Consider the following 18198-nt stretch of genomic DNA (forward strand, 5'->3'; position numbering starts at 1 on the left):
CACACACACACACACAGAAAGAAAAAAAAACTGTTGGAAGCAGTTACGGTCAGACACGTCTCACATTAGCCAGGACAATAGTGGGTTGGGGGGGAGCACACACACACACAACACACACACACACAAACACATGCCCCACACACACACATGCCCCACTGGCAGATCATGAGAGCAGTGGCTGTACTAACGCCCTGCAGAACAGACGGAGGGAGGGAGGGAGCAACATGACGAGGAGGGAGGTAATGGATGAGGAACGTTAACACTTCGTCGCTAACTATGGGAGAGGCAGAGGAGCAACGGACCCAGATATATAGAAGAGCCGCTCCGTGGTGTGGCGGTCAGCGTTCGTGACCGTGACGCATTCACGGGCTGTGAGGGTCGAGCGTAAAGGTTCGAATCCTAGTTGTGGTGGTCGGATCCCAAAGTCATCCTAGCTGTTCTTCTACTCTAAAGGGTCTGGTAGATAAAATGGGTACCTGAATCAGGCTAGGATATATATATATATATATATATATATATATATATATATATATATATATATATATATATATACGGGGGAATGATGACCTGTGCGGCCAAAATGCTGAATGACACACAGGATACCATGATCAGTGTGATCACCACCTGCCTCACCTTCTGACCTCCGCCTCCTCCTGTGCGACACTTCTTACGTGGCTCGCATCCTCCTCATTGGGGACATCTCACTCACATCTCACCTCTCTCTCTCTCTCTCTCTCTCTCTCTCTCTCTCTCTCTCTCTCTCTCTCTCCCTCCGTCCCTCACCCAACCCTGCAACATCCCCTCGCTCCCTCCCTCACCCAACCCTGCAACATTCCCTCCCTCACTCCCTCACCTAACCCTGCAACATCCCCTCCCTCCCTCCCTCACCCAACCCTGCAACATCCCCTCGCCCCTCCCTCATCCTACCCTGCAACATCCCCTCCCTCCCTTCCTCATCCTACCCTGCAACATCCCATCCCTCCCTCCCTCCCTCACCCAACTCTGCAACATCCCCTCCCTCCCTAACCCAACCCTGCAACATCCCCTCCCTCCCCTTACCCTGCAACATCCCCTCCCTCCCTCCCTCCCCTTACCCTGCAACATCCCCTCCCTCTCTCCCTCCCCTTACCCTTCAACATCCCCTCCCTCTCTCCCTCCCCTTACCCTGCAACATTCCCTCCCTCTCTCCCTCCCCTTACCCTGCAACATCCCCTCCCTCGCTCCCTCCCTCACCTAACCCTGCAACATCCCCTCCCTCCCTCCCTCACCCAACCCTGCAACATTCCCTCCCTCTCTCCCTCCCTCACCCCACCCTCCTCCCCTCATATAACCCCCCCCTTACCCTGCAACATCCCCTCCCTCTCTCCCTCCCTCACCCCACCCTCCTCCCCTCATATACCCCCCCCCCCCCCCGGAGCAACGCGCTTACACGCAGGAAGTTGTCTATGATCAATATCCTGGGGGAGAAGGGGAGCAGCGTTCACCTGTCGATTGCTGTCATCACCGAGGCTCAGTGTTGGTCCCTGTCGGCCCGACCCTGACCCCGACTCCGCCACCGCCAGACGAAACTCTCCCTCCTTCCCCCATCCCTCTCCTCCCTCATTTTCTAGGGGTGAGGGAGGACGAGGAGGAGGAGGAGGAGATCTCGTCGTCGCCAGGGATGCACGTGTGGCACGTCGTCGCCAGGGATGCACGTGTGGCACGTCGTTGCCAGGGATGCACGTGTGTCACGTCGTCGCCAGGGATGCACGTGCGGCACGTCGTTGCCAGGGATGCACGTGCGGCATGTCGTTGCCAGGGATGCACGTGCGGCACGTCGTCGCCAGGGATGCACGTGTGCCACGTCGTCGCCAGGGATGCACGTGCGGCACGTCGTTGCCAGGGATGCACGTGTGCCACGTCGTCGCCAGGGATGCACGTGTACCACGTCGTCGCCAGGGATGCACGTGTGGTACTTCGTCGCCAGGGATGCACGTGTACCACGTCGTCGCCAGGGATGCACGTGTGGTACTTCGTCGCCAGGGATGCACGTGTACCACGTCGTTGCCAGGGATGCACGTGCGGCACGTCGTTGCCAGGGATGCACGTGCGGCATGTCGTTGCCAGGGATGCACGTGCGGCATGTCGTCGCCAGGGATGCACGTGTGCCACGTCGTCGCCAGGGATGCACGTGTGCCACGTCGTCGCCAGGGATGCACGTGTACCACGTCGTCGCCAGGGATGCACGTGTGTCGCGTCGTCGCCAGGGATGCACGTGTGTGAGTGTGTGTGTGTGTGTGTGTGTGTGTGTGTGTGTGTGTGTAGCACGGTAGCAGAGACACTGACGTGCGTAGAACACTAGCGTAACACACACATGAGGAGGGACTTGTGTGGGGGGAAGACATACATGAGGAGGGACTTGTGAGGAGGGGAGAGACATACATGAGGAGGGACTTGTGTTGGGGGGAAGACATACATGAGGAGGGGAGACATATATGAGGAGGGACTTGTGTATGTGTGGGGTGGGGGGGCGATGGAGGTTTATTCTGGCCAGACGAATGGAGTATGATCACATCTCTAAGGTCACCGATATCCCTAGAGGGTCTGGTATCAGAGCCCGGGGGAAGGAGGAGGAGGAGGAGGAGGAGGGGATGGTCTCTGAGATTGTGGCAGACCGGGTCAGACCACACCACACCCAGGGGTCTTGACCAAAGTACAGACGAGGTCTTGGATGGACAGTGGGGTGGTTGGGGCGGGGCGGTCAAGCAGGCCAGGAGGTCCTCCTCCTCCTCCTCCTCGTTCTTGTCCAGCGCCCACACAGCAGAGTTTAACTGACGCTTCACAGTAATGTGGGCCTGTATTCGGGGAGGTGCTAACCCCGATAATACAGTTGAGCGTTGGTACAAGTAACATCTTAATGCTATCATTTTAAGCCCTATTTTCAATGTGTCGACTTTGCCGTGATATCCAGAAGGGGGATATTCTGGGTCACACCCTCACACCACACCCTCTCAGCTTTCTTGCCTTGGTCCTTCCTCCATCCCTTCCTTCTCCTCCTCCTTCTTCTTCTCTCGTCACTCCTTCACCTCCATTCTCCCCTCCACGCTCCCACCCTTGGCCTCTCGCGACACACACACAAGACACGCTCATAACCTCAAACACTCCAAGCAAATTATGTAGTCATAGGACCGAAAGTTCAGGGAAGAATTTTAAATCTATTAAAACTTGGAGCCGCAAGCCGCCCTTGCACCACCCAAGCTCGGTGGTGGGGAGGAAGGGAAGGGAAGGAAAGGGGGGGGCCTTGCCTAGCCTCCCTTTAACTCCCTACCCCATCCCCTCGAGCCTCACCCTCCCAGCGCTCAATGTCTTAAGAATTCACGTCAGATATTTACTTTTGTTTTGGTTCTTTATCCTCTCTTACCCACCTTTATTATGGTGGGTTAATTCTCAACAGAGGGAGGGAGGGAGGGACTCGCGACGCTTCATCATACCACCTCCTCCTCCTCCTCCCTTAGTGGGGTCGAGCGCGACGGACGGGTACTCGATGTCGATACATTCCTTGGGATATAGTGAACTGGATCAAAGTGGTATACAGGGGTCGACGTGCTGTCAATGGACTGAACCAAGGTATGTGAAGCGTCCAGGGGAAACCATGGACAGATCTATGGGAGGTCTGGCTACAAAACAGGAGGCTATGGTTTCTGTGCATTACGCATGACAGCTAGAGAACGGATGCTCCGGGTGCTACCTTGCTAACGCGGGAAACGGCGAACAAATTGCCGGGGGGTGGGGAAAGAAACATGTATATCACACATGGGACGCACACACAGAGAGGGGTCATGGCAATATGACCTTAGGTCACCCAACCCAACTACGGTAGGGTTCCAACCTGACCTTGCCCTCCCTCACCCTCACCCTGAGGTCACATGACCCAAAACGTCTCGCATATCGGATCAGATCTGTCGTAGGCGCATGACATGAGCAACACCTACACCAGCGACCTCCTGTGCGTGTCCCGTGGGCCATGGAGGAAGCCCCTCAGGGCTGGGGCTTGTGTGTGTGTGTGTGTGTGTGTGTGTGTGTGTGTGTGTGTGTGTGTGTGTGTGGAGGAGGGATGTTGTTCGGTGTGTGTGTGTGTGTGTGTGTGTGTGTGTGTGTGTGTGTGTGTGTGTGTGTGTGGAGGAGGGATGTTGTTCGGGGTGTGTGTGTGTGTGTGTGTGTGTGTGTGTGTGTGTGTGTGTGTGTGTGTGTGGAGGAGGGATGTTGTTCGGTGTGTGTGTGTGTGTGTGTGGAGGAGGGATGTTGTTCGGGGTGTGTGTGTGTGTGTGGAGGAGGGATGTTGTTCGGGGTGTGTGTGTGTGTGTGGAGGAGGGATGTTGTTCGAGGGGTGTGTGTGTGGAGGAGGGATGTTGTTCGAGGGGTGTGTGTGTGTGTGTGTGGAGGAGGGATGTTGTTCGAGGGGTGTGTGTGTGTGTGTGTGGGGGAGGGATGTTGTTGGAGGGGTGTGTGTGTGTGTGTGTGGAGGAGGGATGTTGTTCGAGGGGTGTGTGTGTGTGTGTGTGGAGGAGGGATGTTGTTCTGGGTGTGTGTGTGTGTGTGTGTGTGTGTGTGTGGAGGAGGGATGTTGTTCGGTGTGTGTGTGTGTGTGTGTGTGGAGGAGGGATGTTGTTCGGTGTGTGTGTGTGTGTGTGTGTGGAGGAGGGATGTTGTTCGGTGTGTGTGTGTGTGTGTGTGTGTGTGTGTGTGTGTGTGTGTGTGTGTGTGTGTGTGTGGAGGAGGGATGTTGTTCGGTGTGTGTGTGTGTGTGTGTGTGTGTGTGTGTGTGTGTGTGTGTGTGTGTGTGTGTGTGGAGGAGAGATGTTGTTCGGGGTGTGTGTGTGTGTGTGTGTGTGTGTGGAGGAGGGATGTTGTTCGAGGTGTGTGTGTGTGTGTGTGGAGGAGGGATGTTGTTCGGTGTGTGTGTGTGTGTGTGTGTGTGTGTGTGTGTGTGTGTGTGTGTGGAGGAGGGATGTTGTTCGGTGTGTGTGTGTGTGTGTGTGTGGAGGAGAGATGTTGTTCGGTGTGTGTGTGTGTGTGTGTGTGTGTGTGGAGGAGGGATGTTGTTCGGTGTGTGTGTGTGTGTGTGTGTGTGTGTGGAGGAGGGATGTTGTTCGGTGTGTGTGTGTGTGTGTGTGTGTGTGTTGGGGTGATGATGATATGCTGGGGTTTGGGAGGTGTTCAATCATAAACCAGAATGTCCCAGAGGGAGAAGAGGTGACAGACAACCCCGTCCCCACCCACAGTATCTCTAGGTCGTTTATATGGCTCGATGGTTAGTGGCAGAGCGGGTTAGTGGCGTGGTAGATAAGTGGCAGAACGGTTAGTGGCATAATAGATTAGTGGCAGAAACGGTTAGTGGCGTGATAGATTAGTGGCAGAACGGTTAGTGGCGTGATAGATTAGTGGCAGAAACGGTTAGTGGCGTGATAGATTAGTGGCAGAAACGGTTAGTGGCGTGATAGATTAGTGGCAGAAACGGTTAGTGGCGTGATAGATTAGTGGCAGAAACGGTTAGTGGCGTGATAGATTAGTGGCAGAACGGTGGCAGAACGGTTAATGGCGTGATAGATTAGTGGCAGAACGGTGGCAGAACGGTTAATGGCGTGATAGTGGCAGAACGGTTAGTGGCATAACAGATTAGGGGTTCAACAAGATAGTGACATGAACGATTCAACGCTTGATGAGGTAGTGGTCCGTCCATGTAGTGGTCCACTGAGTGATAGTGGCACGATGCTAGTGGCGCGATGGGTTAGTGGCGTAAAGGAATCGGGGTTCTATACGTGAGGGTACGTGGCGTGACATCTGCCAAATACGGTGTCTGGCGCGCTCGGGAAATGGCGTGGTGAGCCACGCTGAGGTGAGGGTTTCGTGGCGTGAAATAGTAATGGCGTGACACTGGTGGCGTGATATGTGATGGCGCACACGATGTCGTCTTAATATTTCAAAAAAAAAAAAAAAAAGAATGAAAAACGTTTTGGGTTCAGATATCGACTCCCGGAGTTGGGGGAGATGTTGAGTATGTTTCCAAAGTCCCACGCAGCTCCCAGGTGACAACCCACGTCCTCGGACCAATGGTGGTGGTTCACAGCTCCCAGGAGAGCACCCACGTCCCTTGACCACCGTGGTGTTCGACAGCTCCCAGGCCAACACCCACGTCCTCTGATCACCCTGGCCTTTCATCACAGCTCCCAGGCGAACACCCACGTCCTTTGACCACCCTGGCCCTTCATCACAGCTCCCAGGCGAACACCCACGTCCTCTGACCACCCTGGCCCTTCATCACAGCTCCTAGGCGAACACCCACGTCCTCTGACCACCCTGGCCCTTCATCACAGCTCCCAGGCCAACACCCACGTCCTCTGACCACCCTGGTCCTTCATCACAGCTCCCAGGCCAACACCCACGTCCTCTGACCACCCTGGCCCTTCATCACAGCTCCCAGGCCAACACCCACGTCCTCTGACCACCCTGGTCCTTCATCACAGCTCCCAGGCCAACACCCACGTCCTCTGACCACCCTGGCCCTTCATCACAGCTCCCAGGCCAACACCCACGTCCTCTGACCACCCTGGTCCTTCATCACAGCTCCCAGGCCAACACCCACGTCCTCTGACCACCCTGGCCCTTCATCACAGCTCCCAGGCCAACACCCACGTCCTCTGATCACCCTAGCCCTTCATCACAGCTCCCAGGCCAACACCCACGTCCTCTGACCACCCTGGCCCCTTATCACAGCCCCCAGGCCAACACCCACGTCGTGGGGAGACAGCATCCCTCCTGAAGAAGGGAAGCTGCCCATCCAGGAAAAACACAAGTGGCGAGAAATGGCGTGTTTCCCGTCCTGGAGGATAAGAAGAAGAACTGAAGGAAAAGAAAAAAGGACAGTCTGTGTTAGACTCCGAGTTACACGGGGCAACAGGAACTGTCTGACGAAGGTAACTCACTCAACGTGGCAAGAAACGCCGGGTTCCGAACATGGGGAACTGAAATAGAGGAAAAGACGAATGAGTTCGATTGCCAGTGGAAGAAGTGTGAGCGGGTGTCTGTTGACCGAGGCTTTTGACTCGAGCCCTCAGGGTCAGGTCAGAGGTCAACCCAATCATACCTGTGGTTCATACCGTTGTGTTCAAAAGGTCGTAACATCGTGCTCATAAAATTGTACCGTAGAGATCACAGGGTTGTACCGTCGCGCTGGAGGACTGTACCGTCATGCTCAAGGGTTGTACCGTCGTGCTCAAAAGGTTGCACCATAGTGACCAAAGGGTTATATCTTAGAGCTCAAGGGTTGTACCACAGTCATCAAGGGCCTGTACCGTCGTTCTCAAGGGCCTGTACCGTCGTTATCAAGGGCCTGTACCATCGTTCTCAAGGGCCTGTACCATCATTCTCAAGGGCCTGTACCATCGTTCTCAAGGGCCTGTACCATCGTTCTCAAGGGCCTGTACCATCGTTCTCAAGGGCCTATACCGTCGTCATCAAGGGCCTGTACCATCGTTATCAAGGGCCTGTACCATCGTTCTCATGGGCCTGTACCATCGTTCTCATGGGCCTGTGCAACTTCGAGTTCAGGGGGGCGCTGACCCACTTGTACTTAAGGGAATAATTGAAAGACAGAGTCTCCCATGACATGCGAAGCAACTGGAGTATAACATCAACACAATTCTCGCTCGGTCTCATCCACTGGAACACCGAAGGAGACATAATGCCAGCGGAACGGAACGAAACGACAAAATGAAACATAAGTTTTCGTTTTCCCTTATTTTTTTTTATCACTGCTGAGGATGGATCGACTGACTGACTGACTGCAGAGGAAACGCGCCGGTCTAAAAAGAAGAAGAAGAAAAAAAAAAAAACACTTGTCAAGCCACCCTGGGGAGCTTTGAATCCCAGGGTAAAGTTTTGGAATCTATTTTCCAGTGATAAGCCAAACAGATGATGTCGTCTCATGAACGGCGCTTGTTCTGCAAGGACTAGGGACTCTGTCAAGAGAATGATTTAAGTCTGGAGTCCTGTGAGGAATTGGAGGCATTACTACTAAAGTGTGGGATCTGGGGGAACTGGAAGCATTATTGAAGTATGGAATCTGGGGTAAACTGGAAGTATTACTGAAGTCTAGAATGTAGGGGGAACTGGAGGTATTATTGAAGTCTAGAGACCAAAAGAACGGGATCATTATGGATGTCTGGAGTTCGGGGAGGACAGGAAACATTACTGAAGTCTGGAAGAACTGGAACACTATAGAAATCTGGAGTTCAAGAGAACTGGACCATCATGGAAGGCTGGAGTCCAAGAAACCTGGAGCATCATGGAAGTCTGGAGTCCAAGGAAACTGAAGCATTATGGAAGGCTGAAGTCCAAGAAACCTGGAGCATCATGGAAGTCTGGAGTCCAAGAAAACTGGAGCATCATGGAAGTCTGGAGTCCAAGGGAACAGAAGCATTATGGAAGGCTGGAGTCCAAGAAATCTGGAACATCATGGAAGTCTGAAGTCCAAGAAAACTGGAACATGAGAAAAATCGAGAAGAATGAGTCAGGCAACACAGACCGAGAGCATCAGCCAGGCCAAAAAGACAGGAAGGGTCAACAGTGCATCTTTTCCAGGGGTCCCTGATGTGCGGTGGACAATAAGGAGAAAGACGCAGGCGGGGGATGGCATGAGCGAGTTGGGAAAGAATAAACGTCGTCGAGATGCGATTAACTTTGCGTCCTGGGAGTCATAAGCGTCTTCGGGCCGACGAAGAACGCCAGGAGGCGATGGTTTCTAAACACGATGACGTCCCCGTGTTTCCTTTCTCTCTCTCTCCCTTCCAGTTCGGCCTGTAGTCCAAAGTGATGGCTAGTGGCTCTGGCCAGCTTAACAAAAGCTCGGAGGAGGGAGCTAAGGTGGATGGGGGCGCCCTCGTGAGTCAGTATTACTCTGGGACTTGGTTAGGAGACAGTGTCTCGTCCATGGCTTCTGGATCTGGCTGGTGGAGAAGCAACTAGCGGTGGTCCTACACGTGAAGGGTAATACCTTAGGGTGTTCTGGAGGGCGATGCAGTCCAGAGGAGAAGAGCTGTTGTCAACGCTGACGCCAACGGCAGAGCCGTCGACTTACTCCCACCGAACAGATGCAGCCATGAGGGTGTCAATCATATGGATGAGGAAAACGCAAGGTTCCCCCATCCCTCCCACCAGGTGGTCTTCGAAGGAACGTTCCAGCCGAGGAACTGGAATGCAGGAATGAAGCCCGACGGCCCTCAATAAGAAAACCAACTGAATGAAGCCCGACGGCCCTCAATAAGGAAACCTAGTGCAGGCCATGGACACGAGAACTCTTTTTCTTCTTTTTTTTCCAGCTCGAAGTTGATGGATTTGCCACGGATCACATTATGGCTCGTCGGGCGCTGCAAGCACATTGGTGTCATGAACGAAGGCTGGAGCCAATGGACGTTCCTGCATCTCTCTCTCTCTCTCTCTCTCTCTCTCTCTCTCTCTCTCTCTCTCTCTCTCTCTCTCTCTCTCTCTCTCGGTTGCTTTGGACGACAAGCCCGCGGGGCGGTGGGAGCAGTGCACTGATGGCAGGTCAGGCCCACACTCTACCCTACTGATGAGAGTTTATGGAACTTGTAGTGTCTGGGGGGTTGATCCGTTTGACCGCAAGCCTTTCACAGAGTAGATGGTGATGACTGCGGGGTCAATACCTCAACTGGGGAGAGACTGTCAGTGTGTGACTGTGTGTGTGTGTGTGTGTGTGTGTGTGTGTGTGTGCCTGTATCCACAGCTGAGCGTGCATTCACCTCCTCCTTAACATCTCCCACCCAGTTTACCAAAGCCATCTCGGCCTTCCACCGCTCCAAAAACTTGGCCGATAGTTGTCCAAACTTAAAACCTAAACTGTAAGTTGAGGGCTTCTTCGACGACCTCCCCGGGTGTTACAATGAACTGTAAAAGAGAAGACCGTGGCTCTGGTCGACACTGCGTGGCTCTGGTCGATCCTTGTGTGGCTCTGGTCGACGCCACATGGGGCGCCTCTGGCTGAAAGAAGATGCGACTCTGGTCGACTGTGGCTCTGGCCAACACTATGGCTCCGACACACAATGTGGCTCTGGCCTAAACACTATGGCTCCGACACACAATGTGGCGCTGGCCAACACTATGTCTCCCATACACCACGTCATTATCCAACACTAAGACTACGGCAGACGACAGTAAAGATCATTAACACATAACAAGAGACGTACAAGCCCTCTTTTGAACGCTGCAGGGCTGTGGCAGCGACGTTTTTGAGGCTCCCTGAGCCTCCACAGTCAGGCACAACTCTGCTTTGCACGCCCCCTCACCCCTATGCCAGCGGCCATGGGGGGTTAACACTACCGCCAGGGGTAGCCGTTGGCTGTCAGTAGTGGTCGGCAGTAGACGGTCGGTCGTCGGCAGGTATGTTCGCTCGAGATAATCACAACACTTGAAGGACTCGCATGAGGCTAGGGCAAGCGGGCTAAAAAGCGGCTGCTCTCTCTCTCTCTCTCTCTCTCTCTCTCTCTCTCTCTCTCTCTCTCTCTGGGAGCACCTGGGGGAGCTGTGTTGTCTTTTCCGTCCCCTCCTTGAATTCCCGGACCAAAGGAAACCAGCTGACTTGAGGGCGGGGGGGGAAAACACCAGTGGAATGAGAGACGAACGTAGTAGACCCAGCTGGGTATGCCGTAGTATGTTGAGAGAGGTCGGGCTGGGCTGGTCCAATTCATAACCACGTTTTAGGTCTCGCATTTATTGGTCACAGTGACTGACATGGCTTTGAAATCTGTATTCATCTTATATACATCAGACCACATTTAATGCCGTCGGTTTATTCCGTTCCCCGACCATAAAAGAAGAAGGGGAGGAAACAATTAATCCGGATTCAATCCAGCAAGAACAAGACGAAGTGCAATCCACTACAGATCTGTTCTTCCATAACATCTCTGGGACTTCTCCTGACGGAGGCGCGTTTCCACCTCATGTAGCGGGGGGCCGGGGCGTCGTGTCTTCCGCCAGAGCCAACGCTAAGACAGAAGACATTCCACGTAAGGCTAGCGGCCAACACCACCCTCGCTCGCTGTGGCGAAATTAGAAAAGACAAGAAGAGAGAGATATGTCGCCCTTTCACCCCTTTACGTAAATTCGACCAGAATCTCTTATCAGTTTCTTATCTTTAAGTACGTACGATCTGCTCAGTCGACCAGATTATCTTATCAAGTTTCTTATCGTTAAGTACACACGACTTGCTCAGTCGACCAAATTATCTTATCAGTTTCTTATCTTTAAGTACATACGACCTGCTCAGTCGACCAGATTATCTTATCAATCATTGCTTTATCTTTAAGTACACACGACCTGCTCAGTCGACCAAATTATCTTATCAATCATTTCTTTATCTTTAAGTACACACGACCTGCTCAGTCGACCAAATTATCTTATCAATCATTTCTTTATCTTTAAGTACATACGACCTGCCAAGTCGACCAGACCATCTTATCACTTTCTTATCTTTAAGTACATACGACCTGCTCAGTCGACCAGATTACCTTATCAATCATTGCTTTATCTTTAAGTGCCTACGACCTGCTCAGTCGACCAGATTATCTTATCAATCATTTCTTTAAGTGCCTACGACCTGTTCAGCAGTCACCATGCGACGCACGGAGGGCTGACGCCACTTGAGATGAGGCCCACAGTGATCACCCTGGGTGTGGAGGCTCGCTGTGTGGTGTACACCTCTCTCTCCTGAAGGGGCGGAAGAGCCGTACACTCGAAGTGCGTGAACACTACACTACTGCACGTTGGATCCCAAAACGAAGGAAGAGGAGGATAAAAGCCCCTGACCGAGAGAGAGAAAGAGAGAGAGAGAGAGAGGGAGAGGGAGAATGGCGCGGCTCCGGGTGCCAAGCCCTGAAGGCAGTGCCAATCAGACGAGGTCAGCGGGAGGTCGGATTGCCGCCGTCTGTCACCGCCTCTTTTGTCCTCCTGATTGCCACAGTTTCCGGGTCAATTAATGAACCTTCCTCCTGCACCTGCTGCCATCCAAAGACCTGGCTACGCTTCGCCCTGGGTACTTCGAGCCTCCGTGTTACCCCTTCAGTACCATATCCCGTGTACCGTCACCGACGTCAGGAGGGCGTGGAATGGATTGGGTGCGTCCGTTGATCGAGCGAAGGGCGGCCCCGAAGTCGTCCTGAAGGTCAGGGGCCGAAGGCGAAGTCCGCGAGGTGTGCACGCCTCGGGACGCGGGCGTCAGTCGTCAAGAGACTTTTACGTCTTGCGCGAGAAGGCTGAACCAATTGGCGGGGCGTGCCGGCCTTAGGGGGCGTATTGGTGGCTGTGATGGTGGTGTCTGTCAGCGGCACTGTGGGGGGGCCGCCCTGCCGGTGCCGCCCCTGGCCTGATGGCCTCTGCCAAAGGCACTGTAGGGGCCTGGTGGTGCCGCCCCGGCCTAATGGCCTCTGCCAAAGGCACTGTAGGGGCCTGGTGGTGCCGCCCCGGCCTAATGGCCTCTGCCAAAGGCACTGTAGGGGCCTGGTGGTTCCCCCGGCCTGAAGGTGTTTCTCAGCGCTACTGTAGGGAGGGACCTGGTGCCGCCAAGCCTGGTGGCCTCTGCTAGCGGTTCTGTAGGGGGCCTGGTGCCGCTTCTCATCCTGCCAAGACTGTGAAAAATTAGGTACCAAAGGACTGCAAAGCTGTAACGATATGTAATTCATAATGACCTCATCTGGGTCATTTGCGCCCCAACCTGAACACTTCACTCGAAGGATGAAAACAAAAAATGGTCTATGGATTTCACCTATACGGGTATGTGGACTGGAACATCTTGGATCCGCATGAGGATGGAGAGGAGCGGAGGTGTTCCAGCTGCTACGATGCTTGCGGGAGAACTACCACACACTACCATGGAACAGGACTAACTGGGGTTAGGTGGACACGGCTCCACCACGTACCATCTTGGGGTCGGACCTTCCCACACAGTAGCCTTGGAATTGAAGAAGATAATCCACGGACCTTCCACGGACCTTCCCTCCTTTTTTTTGGAAAAAATAAATATAATCACCTGGTCCTTGAAACGAATTACATGACAATAGAGGAAGTACGTAAAAGAATAAATGAACCTGATGTAAGAGAAAATTTAAAGAAGGAATTAATGGTATATCTTAAACACGTCCTTTAAGGAGACATATCGATGATCCGACACTCTGACTGTAGAGAGTGAATTCTAAAAACATATCCGGTCAAATCTACGACGAGGGCGTCAAAAGATGCGTGTGCTAGCGACAGGGCGTGAGCGAGATCGGAAGAAAAAGGGAAACCAAAAGAAAATGGTTTAACAAATGTAGAAAACGATAGAACAAAGACCATTGTTGTAGTAGATATACACAGAAGACACGGGAGCCAGGCTAACATCTGAACGTAACAAAGGGAACGAGGAAACAACCAAGGCAGAACAAAACAAGAAGAACAAAAGCAGAACAGATGACAAACATAAATGACAAGTTAAAAAGGGATATTATGAGTAATCTCAAACGCATTAGGGGGCATATGAGCAGTACATGAATACACTTGTAGACTGAGGAACTCGGAACTCAAGTTACTGATAATGAGGACATGATGTTGGGGGAGAACTTGCAGACGATGTTTCAAATACCTGTTCACACACGAAGATCTGGAGGTGGGTACCGATGACGCCAGACGAAGTAAGATATACGGTAGAAAATAATCACACACACACACACACACACACACACACACACACACACACCAGTCAAACCTGCACCATACATCTATATCAACTTTTATCTTCCATTTCTCCATTTTTAACCTTCCCTCGTCCAGCCCCTTCCACCTTTCCTCCCCTCTCCCAGGTCCCCCTACCTAACCACCCAATCAAACGTGGGGGGAAATATAAAGATAAAACACCCAGCTTGAGATGGCTTCAGTCTCCCTCCTGACATGTATTCTCTCTGTCTCCCTCCAGCGAGGCAGCTGCAAGGTTAGGTATGCGTTCGTCTCTCTCTGTAAACCACGTCGTTGACCCGCTGAAGTCGCATGTGTCAATCGAGTCGTCTACCATCGCGTCCTGATGGCTTACTCACAGGCATTGTGAGGGTTCGTGTTCGTGTTGGCGGGCAGTAGGTCAGGGCTACGTCCCCTACCGGCTTTGTGGAAAATTGGCACCAAATCGCAGCTCTTTCCATTCTCTCGGAACGTTGCGTTCATCATGTGCAATCTCAAAAGCATCACCACTGATCTGATGAAGGTGTATATATATATATATATACATATATTGGAAAGGATTACAATTTTGCGCGTGATCAAGATATTCCTATGAGTCCACGGGGAAAATGAAACACGAAAAGTTCCCAAGTGCACTCTCGTGTAATAATCACATCATCAGGAGAGACACAAGAGAGAAATATAACAGTCAGTTGATATACATCGAAGTGACGAAGTTTACCAAATGGCGTCCTAGCTTCGTCTCTTCGATGTATATCAACTGACTTATATTTCTCTCTTGTCTCCCCTGATGATGTGATTATTACACGAAAGTGCACTTGGGAACTTTTCGTGTTTCATTTTCCCCATGGACTCATAGGAATATATATATGTGTGTGTGTGTGTGTGTGTGTGTGTGTGTAATGTCGTCTATGGAAGGGAATTACCTTCTTCAGCATGTGTTAACCAGCTGACGTCATCATCGACGTAAGGTGTGTAATGCGTCTGGGACGAATCGTATCCTTAATGTGGTCTGGAGCCTGAGCGTCCGTGGTCTGGAGCCTGAGGGTCCGTGGTCTGGAGCCTGAGCGTCCGTGGTCTGGAGCCTGAGCGTCCGTGGTCTGGAGCTTGAGCGTCCGTGGTCTGGAGCCCGAGCGTCCGTGGTCTGGAGCCCGAGCGTCCGTGGTCTGGAGCCTGAGGGTCCGTGGTCTGGAGCCTGAGCGTCCGTGGTCTGGAACCCGAGCGTCCGTGGTCTGGAGCCCGAGCGTCCGTGGTCTGGTGTCCTGGTTCACCTGTTATCTCACGTTCGACTCAGGGTTCCGAGGTGCCGTGAGGGCGCCAGGAGAGAGGGGTGTTTGTGGTGGGGTGCGTCTCTCCCCAAAGGGGAGGAAGGGCGCCAGGAGAGAGGGGTGTTTGTGGTGGGGTGCGTCTCTCCCCAAAGGGGAGGAAGGGCGCCAGGAGAGAGGGGTGTTTGTGGTGGGGTGCGTCTCTCCCCAAAGGGGAGGAAGGGCGCCAGGGTGTGAGTGTTGTGTGGGTGCGACGTACACCTTCCCCTGATGGGGCTGTTGTGGTCAAGTGTCAGGTGTCGGACCCTTCGCTCGCCCGGCGCGTTCGGACCCCACGCTGGTCGTTCGAACCCTGGTCTCGCGAGGCTCTGGCGATCACGGACGGGGTGTGTGTGTATGTGTGTGTGTGTGTGTATGTGTGTGTGTGTGTGTGTGTGTGTCGCCTTTCTGTTTCTGTTTTAGTAGGCGAGTTATCCTACGCTGATTGGAGGCGGTGGTAATTCTCTCCTCCAATCAAGGTATACACAATCATGGTGCCTATTCTAATCAGCGTTTTTGAGCGTTTTCTTTAACAAAAAAAAAAAAAAAACTCCTGCGGTTGGTTCTCTGCCTCCCTTGGGTGTATACAAAGGGGGTTTGGGGACGGGGTTTGGGGACGGGGGTTTAGGGACGAGGTTTATTGTCATCGTTTCTAAATGTTACTCTTCACAGGGATACTTGTCTTCTGGCCTAGCCTGAGCCAGGTACCCATTTCATCGAGCAACCCCTGAGGGTGGATGAACAGCTGGCTTGACGATGAACACACTACCGCAACCACGATTCGAACCTACGCACCGCTCGACCCTGGGCGGCCCGTGGATGCAGTCAAATTGAGCGTAAGGTCAGCAGCTATTATGATCTCTCGGGTTGTGGGGACCGCCTGTTTGTGAAGAGCGGGTTGGTCGACCGCAGTGCGGTAAGCAACATGTTGTCTGTGGTTCGATTGGGAGGTTGTCAATATGTAGATTGCTTACTTTCCCACTCTGTCGGTGGCGTTGAGGGAGGAAGGGAGGGCTTCCGCGACCACATCTGCCGAGGGGCCCAAAAACTGGAGGATCCTGTATGCGTTTGATCTCGAGAATCTGAATATGTCAGTAATTCCGACCCAGGGGGTCTGAATTCGTTTCAGACCCCCTCTTTGATGGCTTCCAGGTCCGTGGATCTCTCTCTCTCTCTCTCTCTCTCTCTCTCTCTCTCTCTCTCTCTCTCTCTCTCTCTCTCTCTCTCTCTCCGAGACGGTAGACCGGCGATAACTTACACACCAAATCTATTGGACAACAGTACTTGGTATTATCATGATCATTGTTAAGTCTGCCGACTGTCGAACGAGGCCGTGACTGACAGAGAGAGAGAGAGAGAGAGAGAGAGAGAGAGAGAGAGAGAGAGAGAGAGAGAGAGAGAGAGAGTCTCCCTCTCTCTCTCTCTCTCTCTCACGACCTTATACCACCATGCATTTCATGCCAAAACCTCACGGTCGATACACCACCATGCCAGGGAACTCCGTCATTGTGGGAATGACCACGGGCTCAGCTACCCGACCCACAGTACGCCCTCCCTCCCGGTGACGAGACAGCTATCAGCGACTCGGAGTCAGAGACGGAGGGGAAAGATTAACCTGAGCATCCACGACCCGGGCTAAAGACACGGTGCAACAGCTTACACAGTCTGCAGAAATGGAGATGAAATGTGGAACGCCGAGGAGGATAAGAGCTCGGAGGAGGAAGAGGAGGAGAAATAATAATAATAATAATAGTAATAATAATAGTAATGATAATAATAATGATAATAACAACATTTACTAAGATATTCCCTTAGTTGGGACACGCATTATCTGGGATTACTTCCTCTCGACGCCAAATACAGCTAAGTCCCGCCACCGGCCGGCCCTCCGCCAGGATGGAGTCGGTCCTCCGCCAAAGATGGAGTCATCTCCGAGACGCTGGATCATCCTAGCTCCCTCCCTCCCTCCACCTGGCCAGCCACACCCAGGCCGCAGGCTGGGCGGGCCCCCTCACTCCCAGACCAACCTCGGATCCAACGAGCTCATAGACCAAAGGAGTGATCTTGGCTCACCCGACCCTTCCACCACTACTGGGTCACATCACACACACACACACACACGACCTCCTCACTACTCATAGACCTTCGTCCGCTACTGAGCGCCACGCCGAACCACTCACGAACACACGAATTGCGTGAGGGACCATTCTTGGGTTTAGTGAGGCGGAGGCATGCGCGCACGACCATCCCAGCCTGGCTACTCATGTATGGATATTCCCCCTCTCCTCCCACCATCACCCACGACAATTACACACCCACACACACACACACACCTGGGTGTGGTGTGTATGTGTGTGTGTGTGTGTGGCCATACAACACCCCGGCGCTCTTGTGTTAAAGACGAAAGACTTACCAGTTGTCATGGCCAAGGCTCGGGGGCCTCACTCCCCGGGAGTTTAAAGTTGATATCCGTGTTCAGGCTTCGAGTCCCCCCCCCCCCCCTGTCCGACGCAGCCTTGGTTTAGCCAGGTAACCGTCCGGCTGGGGGGGGGGGTGAAAAGGGGGAGGGGTATTTGCGCACGTCTCCCACGTCCCGTCCATAAATAAAGGGGGGAAAATGACGTCACACAAAAAACTGGGGGAAAGAAAAAAAAAAAAAAAATCTATGAGGCTGTAATACCAGGACTTGCTTAAATGACATTTAAGGCCAGTGGCTCCCAGCTCGGTGCCCCCTGGAGGCACGCAAAGCTCCAACTGAGGGTCCGTGAGGTGCATTTTGAGGAGGGAAAGGTGTGTGTGTGTGTATATATATATATATATATATATATATATATATATATATATATATATATATATATATATATATATTGGAAAGGATCACAATTTTGCGCGTGATCAAGATATTCCTATGAGTCCACGGGGAAAATGAAACACGAAAAGTTCCCAAGTGCACTTTCGTGTAATAATCACACCATCAGGGGAGACACAAGAGAGAAATATAACAGTGATGATGTGATTATTACACGAAAGTGAACTTGGGAACTTTTCGTGTTTCATTTTCCCCCTTGGACTCATAGGAATATATATATATATATATATATATATATATATATATATATATATATATATATATATA

General features: G+C 52.5%; 1 protein-coding gene across 1 annotated transcript in view; it reads right to left on the reverse strand.

Annotated features, from left to right (window-relative positions):
• The window catches only part of LOC139756786 (uncharacterized), a 626428-nt gene that overhangs the window by 341569 nt on the left and 266661 nt on the right, over positions 1 to 18198 (reverse strand). The gene's annotated exons all lie outside the window — the stretch shown is intronic.

This window comes from Panulirus ornatus, chromosome 23 (assembly GCF_036320965.1).
Source record: "Panulirus ornatus isolate Po-2019 chromosome 23, ASM3632096v1, whole genome shotgun sequence".
NCBI classification, from domain to species: Eukaryota; Metazoa; Arthropoda; class Malacostraca; order Decapoda; family Palinuridae; genus Panulirus; species Panulirus ornatus.